The sequence below is a fragment of the Panthera pardus genome, unplaced genomic scaffold, assembly GCF_024362965.1.
Source record: "Panthera pardus isolate Hobbes unplaced genomic scaffold, ASM2436296v1 HiC_scaffold_8, whole genome shotgun sequence".
NCBI classification, from domain to species: Eukaryota; Metazoa; Chordata; class Mammalia; order Carnivora; family Felidae; genus Panthera; species Panthera pardus.
Window position 1 is genome coordinate 111,346,463 of NW_026527013.1, and position 8,649 is coordinate 111,355,111.

An 8,649-nucleotide genomic window follows, 5' to 3' on the forward strand; every position below is an offset into this window, starting at 1 on the left:
GTTGCACACCAGTCTTATCACAGCCAACTGCAGAAATAATACCACCAGTGTCCCTTCCAGCATAAAAGGCTATCTCTCAGTACAGCAGAATTATAAGCTGGAAAGAAATTTTGGATGTAACATTTCAGAAAAGCAGTTTGTGTTAGGTATTAAAAATCAAAAATGGCCACACCAATGTACACCTTCCCTCCATCCCCTACTGAAATGTAATTTGCTATCATAGACATCACAGTTTTCTCCAGAAAACAAATGCCAAACACATACGAGTTCAACACTAATTTTTCCTTATACAGAATACAGATGACCCCTTTGACCACCAACCTGTCTTTCATGCTAGTTTTAGAAACCCTGTCAGGAAGAATAAAAATTTCTGCGGCTTGTGGAACTTTTTTCAGGGTATAAGGTCTTGACCAGCAAATATGAAAGTATATTGTTTGGTTTCCTCTCAATATCAATACTTAGTATCACATTTTGGGTCTTGTAAGTGCTCCCATATGTTTCAGAAATAATTAAATTTTTATTGACATTTTGGCCTGCCTCCTAAAGATGAATATCCTTCAGCTGTTAAACATTTGATAGGTTTGAAGTTGGAAAAGTTTTTTATTTAATATTTTTATGCTCTTGAATGTATACATACAGAAAAGACAAGAGGTGACCTGAGTCTTTTGATGTAGTGATTGGAACTCTAGGAAAAAGGCAGTGACTTCCAAAACCTCTCAGGCTGCCTTTAGAGAGGAGGGGAATAATCGGTTTGTCTTTTGTCATATGATTAAGCTTATCAAATCAGGATCGTTTCTGCATAAACCAATAAACTCTGATCTGGTTCTTTGTTTTGCAATGTTATAAAGAATGAAGGAAGCTTGTACTTTGGAAAATACGTGTTTTTTTTGTTTGTTTGTTTGTTTTTTTTTTCAGGTTCTTGAGTTAACCCATTCTCTTTCACCCAGGAAATCAGGCTTACTTCTCAATTGAGAAAGCAAACCTTTGACTTTGTAGTTACTAACCTCGAAGGGACATGGGAGAAGGGAGTGTGGAGACTCGTCAGAGAAAGGCTGAAATAGACACTCTTTCCCAAATATCACAGATTCCCAGCCTTGTGGGATTCTAAGCAAATAACCAGAATATCACTCAGGGCTAAACCTTCCTCTGTAATCATACATTTTCTAGCAGTGCCCTGGCCTCGACCCTCCTCACCGCTGGTCTTCGAGGCTGCTCCGCTAATTCCTTCCTTAATTTGCCTTCACCTTGGGAAAGAAGAAAGAAAACAAAGTTCCTCCTTCCCAGTGCCCAATCAGCTACATTTTGGAGAAGAAACGGCTAGAAACCGTCGTTTCCTCTGGGAAAAGCGTCCGCTAGAGGCTACTGTGGGTCGGGCCCACCTTTAGCTTCAGGTTGACAAATGTCTTCAGCGCGCTCTCTGCTCTGTGGGCCCTAGGGGTCCCCTAAAATCGCACTAGCGTCCGCCCTGTCTGACCTGCCCCCCTGCAGCGCCGCACATTTCAGCTTTTCAGCTTCACGGTGGAGCTCGCAGTAATTGAGTCGGGAGGGTTATTTTTCCTGGCCTCGCCTCACAGTCCTACGACTGCGGGAGCTTTCGGAAAGACATCGCTTCCACCCCCACCCCCACCCCCCACTCCTGCCCCGACGCCCCGGCTGCTTCTGAGCTCGGTCCCGGCCTCCGCCCCGCGGTAACCAGGATTGCGATCCACGCGGCCTCGGCCAGAGACTGAGGCCGGCGGGTGAAACCACCAGGGCTCCCAACGGAGGGCTTATTCCCTCCCCGCTTTACATTGGTGGGTCAAGTCGCATTAACACCAAACCACCAACGGGCGGGAGCAGGTGGTTCGTTAATTGCATAAACTAGAGTTAACTGCTAGAGGCTAACTTGACAGCGCTGACTTGGTTTCTCTCCCCAGCTTGGTTCTCAAGAAAAGGTTTCTCCCTCCTCAAGTTGGAAGGAGGGGAAAGGTTATCAGCTGCTCATCAAGGCTGGTGGTGTGTGCTGTCAATTTAAGGTGACCCGCAGGGTGGCGCGGTAGGCGCGCTGGCTCCCATCCTCGCGGCTATTGGAAGCAGGTTTCCCTCACCCCTTCCAGGAAGGTAAGAGCTTTGGCATCTGGAAGTGTCAGAAAGGAGCCTTTTGCCATAAATCATCCTGAAAAGCATTCAAATCAGACAAGCGTCTAGAGACCCCTTAGACACTCCACCCCCAAAATCCTAGATCAAAGTGCAATTCCTGGAACCATAAACACCTATTATAAGCAAAATCCTACTTATCTGGAGGATGCTAAAACTGAGAGAGAAGGAGTAAGAGGCATTTGTCGCTGGAAATCCCTCGCACAAATTCACAAGCTCTATCTTTTCTTAGATTTGTCAACTGCTTTCTTGGGGATGGCCAACCACAGCATTTCTAAACTCGCCCAATACGCGTTGCGAGGGTCCTCCGAACAGCTGGCTGGAGAGTTTAGAACGCGGTACTGGACATTCGCTTTCGCTTGTTTTTTCAACCAAGAGAAGCAGGTGCGAGAGAGTCTGGGGCTTGGGAGATGGGAGGCGGAGAAAGGGAATTCGCTTGGTCTGAGTTTAGAGACAGCAAGTGCTCCTCACAGATTACACTGGTGCGGCAAACGTCAGTGCAAAGCACTGTTCATCCGAAACTTAGAAAACTCGGAACAGAAAACACCCGCCCAGGCAATTTGTGCTCTTGCCGAACTGCCTCTATGGGCTGAGTTACATTTGCACCCTAACGCTGCAAATGTCCAAGTTCTCCCCAGAGGGATCCTCAGAGGGACAAGGACACTAAGAGGGGATCTAGAGTGGGAGATGTCTGCGATTCCGAAAGAGCAACGTTCTGGCCTCAGAAATGAAAAGACTCCAATTTTTACCACGACTTCCTTGGTCAATCCAGAGTCAAACGATTGTACTGAATCTCAAGCCTGGAGCAGGGATGGCCCAGCCGGGCGTCTACGGCGGAAGCTAGGGGGCGGCGGGGTTGAGGGTAGGAGGTTGACGGGGGCCGGGGCGCGGTGGGGGGGGGGGGGGGTTACTTGCACGGAGAGACCTCCCCCCACATACATTCCCTGCGGGAAGACGCGTTCGCTGCGCGGGTACCGCGAGAGGGGGCGTTAGGAACGGCGCTGGCAGCTAGCTGACTCCAGCGTTGAGATTATTCGACACGTGTCTTTTACTCCTTACAATCCGTTTCTTATGGGTGATTTATGAACGAACCTCTTTGATCTGGGACGGTTTTTATCTGTCCGCTGTTACAGATGACAGACGCGGCTGCTCAAATCTCTGGTTCCCGCTGCCTAAAAGGTTGCTCCCCCTCTTTCCCAATGCTGTTGCTTTTTCTCTTGGTGATCCCCACCCCCTGCCTCTTCGTTCTCCTCCCCTACCCCCAGCCCCGTCCGCTATATTAGTTGCAGTCCCTCCGGATGTTTTAAGTCAACAAAAAAGCGCTGGGCAGGGTCAGCTGGGAGCCAAGGCGGGCAGATTTGGGGCACGCCATCCCCTTGGTGTCACATGTGTTGGGGTCCTAAGAAGGCCTCCCGCCAGGGACCGGGAGAACTAGCTCCCAAAGCGCGGATGCCCACATTCGGAAGGGAGAAGGCAAAGCCCCAGCAGTCAAGTTCCCGGGGCGGAGGCGGGAGCGGGGGTAGGGGTAGGGGTGGGAGAGGGCGCTGCCTGTGCTCTGAGAAGGGACGAGTAGCGGAGGGCAGTGTCGCTGTGGTTAGGTGCGCGGGGACTCCTCTGAACTATCATTTTGGCTTAATTAGGGAGGTAATGAGGCGGCAGAAAAGGGGGAGAGGGGTTCACGTTGCGGAGCGTGCTAGTCCCTAATAGGTAAAGGAGAAGTGGAGTCTCAGAAGCCGTTGTTAATAGATCTTTCTTGTTTCTTTTTCTTTTCGTGAGTGTGTGTGTGTGTGTGTGTGTGTGTGTGTTAGTAGTATTTCATTAAAACCATATCCTGGAACAAAGAGTTGTTCTTTCATGTTTCTTTGCTTTGTTATTACTCTGACAGGAGTTCTAAAAACAGGATTTTCCAAATCAAAGAATCCCTGGAGTCCGTGTCCCCTCCCAGCCCCCCTTTCCTTTACCAAACTGCTCTTGGTATCATTATCCTACTACGGATTCTTATACTCTTGATTTAGCCGGAGGACATTTAATAGCTGACTGGATTAAATATTGCAGACTCCAGCCTGGGCTATTTGAAAATCCGGGTCGTGGACTGTGCCTAACTTCAGAGAAGGAAAACTGATCTATGAGATGTGTTTTAAGTTTCACTCAGTCGAGGCCTGGAGAGAAGGAAGAGGAAGAAGGATTCTCTGCTCCAGGTCTCTTTTTTATGTTACAAAGTTAAAAGTTTTAAAAGGTGTGTGTTGATGGGGGGTAGGGGGGAGGGCGTAGCAAGAGAAGCGAAGGGTGCAATGAGGAGAGAGGCAACCTTAACAAGATGCTAACAGAAATTTCCTTCAGTCATAATGAAAGAAGGATTTATAAGAACATTTTAAAGAAGGCTGCTCTGCAAGGTAGCGTTCTGCCCAGGAATGGAGCACACTGTTGCAGGGGTGGCATCAGCAGACCTCTCTGAAGGATTCATTATCACTGCTAAACTTGCCGTCTTGGCATGGTGTCTTTTTGCTGCATGTTGGTTTTCAACAATAGTAACAATTTTTTGATTGGTGTTAAGTTTCATAAACAAAAGAAAAGAAATTTAGACTGTTTGGTCCAGTACTATGTTTAGAAATGGAAGTCTGGAAATCCCTAAGGGAAGCAACCGGTATCAGAGTCAGGGTGTGGGGGCTCATCCAGGATGGGCAAACCCAGAGGGGCGGGATCTGAGGTCTTCCTCCAGGACGCTTTGGGGGCCATAACCAGATATGTACCCAAAGGTAATAACTCAAGGTTAAGTTCCTCCAGGGACAGCTGGATGAGTATTTAGATTAAATGCCATAGAGAGAAAAGATATGTCTGTTTATCTGCTCTTGTCGTTTTTAAAACTGTCACCCTTAAAGTTGATCATTTTGAATTTATTTCAATTCTTTGGAAATCCAAAGAGGATTAACATAAACTCTGACAGTAAGTTTAGATTTAATATTGTGGAAGAAAGTTCCCCAACTTTTAAATTTTTAAAAAAATACAGAGCTGTATGGGCAGCTATATAATAATTATAATCCAGGTGCCATGTCAATTTTACAGAGACTAGGAATACTCTGGCATTTAAGCGAAGAGCCATGGAACAGCTCGCTCATTTAATGTACAGTCTTAAAAGTATTGTCAACAAATATTTAAAGCCTTAATTGCGCAGAGATCCTGGCCTGAGCCACGCATTAATAGTCACAATAGCTTCTAAAACATCTCTCTTAAGAACAGAGAAAGGAATTGAACTGTCTTCCACACAACTGGGCAACTACTAATTCATTTTAGTTTTGTTTATGAACTGAGCTTCCTTCTTGCCTGGAAGAAGAAAAAAGCCTCTTATTTGTATAAGTGATTTTTAAAAATCCTTCTCAATCAAACCGATAATTTAACTTCCTAAAAGCCCTACCCCATGGGTAGCAAGGATCCCCAGAGCCTGGGTCCCGCCCCAGGAGTGAGGGATCACCGGTTCATCTGCTCATCTTTCAGCCCATCCAACCATCTTGGGGGTTTAGGGTCTGTCAGGCCGGGCATTCCTTCTCTCTTCTTATCACTCTCTACCCCTTCAAAAAGGCAATTGATTAGTTTCAGCTTTTCCTAACCGAGATCCGATACGTTTCTCAGGATCAAAAGTCTCTGAGAGGCCAAGACAGAAACGTGGGGGATGGGGAACCTGAAGAAGGAAAACGCAAAGGGAGAAGATATTTGCCAGCCACCCCACCCCTCTGCACCCAAGACACCTAGGGGATGGGGAGTGCTGGGAGGGGATAGGATTGCGACTTCTGCTCCAAGAGGCACTTGACGATTTAAGATGTGTCTTCCCTTTCTGGTGGCAAATATTTAAAGGAGAGAATAGATAACTAGAAAAGGAGGTTGATGATTTATGCCTGGATTTTCCTCCAAGCATTTGCCTCCTTGTATTTACAGGCGTGGCCCCATTTGCAAATTGTACATCTGTTCTCTTCACGTGACATTTCATAAAAGCCCTAACATCTGGGCAAGATAAACTTCCTTCAGGTACCTGCTTAACTTTTCACTTGTCACACTCTTGTCCCCCCCCTCCCCCCACGCGTCCTTTTAGCCCTCCCGCCTGCTTCAATGGCGGGGTCTGTGGCGCGTTTTGTTCCAGCCCCCACGCTCTGGGCCCCAGTCTCAGATGACCCCACACCGACACCCTCCCAGGGCCAACCTTTGCCAGGGCCAACTTCTCTGGCAGACCCCCATCCTTACGTGTCCGCCTCTGGCTCCACTGTGCAGGTAAGTGAGCGCACCATCTTGAACCCAAGGAGAAAAGTCATATTGCCTTCGATTCCGGCTTCAAACCAAAAACAAAACAAAACAAAACAAAACTGCCTACTCAACAATATTCAGACTCGCGCTTGGATTCCACAGTCTCATATGCATCTACATATTCCTCAGTGAAATGAGAAAAGAGTGCTGCTGATTCTGATGGTTGTCTTTTCATTGAACATTCGCTCATTTCTGGTCCATGTTTAAACTGCATGTTTTACAGAAACTTAATTTCACTTGCTCGTAATCTTCAATCTCCCCTCCCCCAAGAAGGCTGCCTTTAGGAATGAATGTTTTTAGACATTTTTTTTTTCTTTTCCTAACCCGGAATTTTGTTCACGCATAAGTACGAAGACACATCCACAAACTTAGTGGGGGGGGGGGGGGGAGGCGGGGGAATGGAAGGAAAAGAAAACAGTCCACGTAAACAAGAAGGACAGCCGTTGGAGGCCTTCGCTGAAGCAAACCCCAAACGATCTCATTGCAGGGCGCCCACGAAATCCCGGCTATAATTGAGTGTTTTCTTTGAGGTTTTCTGACCATGTGCTTTTTACCATGGTTACTATGACTCTGATAGGAGAAGCTGGACATTCATTACGATCCCGTCCCATCCTTTCCCCAAGGTTTACCTCCCTGGCTCTTACAAAGAAGGCGAATATAAAGGGGGGGGGGGGGGACTTTGTGCCAGTGATTTTAACCTGCCCCACCTTCCAGTGACCTGCCACATGCTCCTTCTTACTTTATAGACATCTGGGAATTCCATACATGCCTTAAACTCCAATTACACACCTTCTTCAAAGGACACGTGCTTTGATTTGCTAAGAACATTAAGTGGGCTCACGTCCTGGGGCCTTGGGACAAAAGCAAATGGCAAATGTATCCCATGCCCGGTTTACTGCGTCTGTCTTTTGCTGTTCAGTAAATAAGGATAATTAATAATCCTGTTGGCATTTTTGAGGTCTCGGTTTCGAGGTTTCCGGGAAAGAGTGGGGTTGCCGGCTTTGAGAAATTACGAGGAAACCGATTTCTCCTTCCACTTTGACGGTGCACTTTCCTTCCACTTTCGCTGGTGCTGGGGGTGGGGCACAGCTTACGACGCAACAGGCAGAAAATTCTGCAAAAGTGGCCCCCGGGGATCCCCCGCCCGACCCCTGTTTGTCGCTAATACAGGCCTGTCTCTGGAAATTTGAGGCTGGGCCTTTGCCTGACTCTGTTGCTGCTGCCGCCTTTGCTACCGCTGACACTTGGAACCGCCGCCTCCGCGCAGCGGCCAGACGCGGGGCCCGGAGCGGTCTACGCAGTCGGAGGAGGGCACCGACATTGTCTTTCTCTCCACCGTGCGGCACCGGACCGCCACCCACGCAGGGGAGTCTGGGCCTGCGCCCCCCGCCCGCGCCCGCCGCAGGTGAGACTCCCGCTCCCCACGGAGTTCTGTTTGGGTTTCCGTGGCGTTTGTTCCCCGCAGGTTTGTTTGTTTTTCTTCAAATTACAGATGCAGGGAAAACCGCCTGACATCATGAGAGCGGGACAAACGCTCACTTTGAAGGATTCCTGGGCAGGACTTCAAGTGAAATCATATGCCTGAGAAGAACTTGATACCGGTCTAGAGAAAATAACCAGTTCTGAGTTTGCCAAACCGTGGAATGTGCAAAATGCTCGACTTTTTTGCAAGAGGCCAAGTGTCCCTTAAAAAGCTCCATTATGAATATGAGCCTGAAGACTGCAGGAGCAAGAAGCTTGTGCCGTTGTTGAGTGTGGGAAAAAAGTACACACAGTATGTGAGTTTTTGCTATTTAACATTATTTTATTAATAATTTGTACCACTTTAGAGAGGATACCTGCAACTGTGCATGAATTATCATCTGTGCATGTGCTTAGCAAGTGTGTGCACAAAGAAGGAACATAAATGTGTGTATAAGAACAAACTGAAGGCTATCAATCCAACGAAATTAAAAGCAAAATTAAAAAAAAAAAACAACTATGTGCACAGTAAAGGAACCATTTTTACTCAGTGGTCTATAGAATTCACCCAAGGCTATTTTATACAGCATTTTTCCCTCCAGTGAATGCATTCTGGCTAAAGGGTAGAGTCCCCCAGTCCAGCCATCACATTAAATTCTCACTTCTGAAGCAGAGGTAATTCATTTTAAGTGTCCGTTAAATAAGAATAGGTAGCAAAAAGAATTAAAACAGGAAAAAAATAGTAGAGCAAAAGAAATA

The 8,649-nt window shown here is 47.2% G+C and overlaps 1 long non-coding RNA gene across 1 annotated transcript; it reads left to right on the plus strand.

Annotated features, from left to right (window-relative positions):
- The first annotated feature begins 6,841 nt into the window (after window positions 1–6,841).
- Window positions 6,842–8,346, plus strand: LOC128775537 (uncharacterized). Its single transcript, XR_008420284.1, has 2 exons — window positions 6,842–7,834; window positions 7,922–8,346. It is a non-coding gene; the product is annotated as an uncharacterized LOC128775537 (long non-coding RNA).
- The last annotated feature ends 303 nt before the right edge of the window (window positions 8,347–8,649 follow it).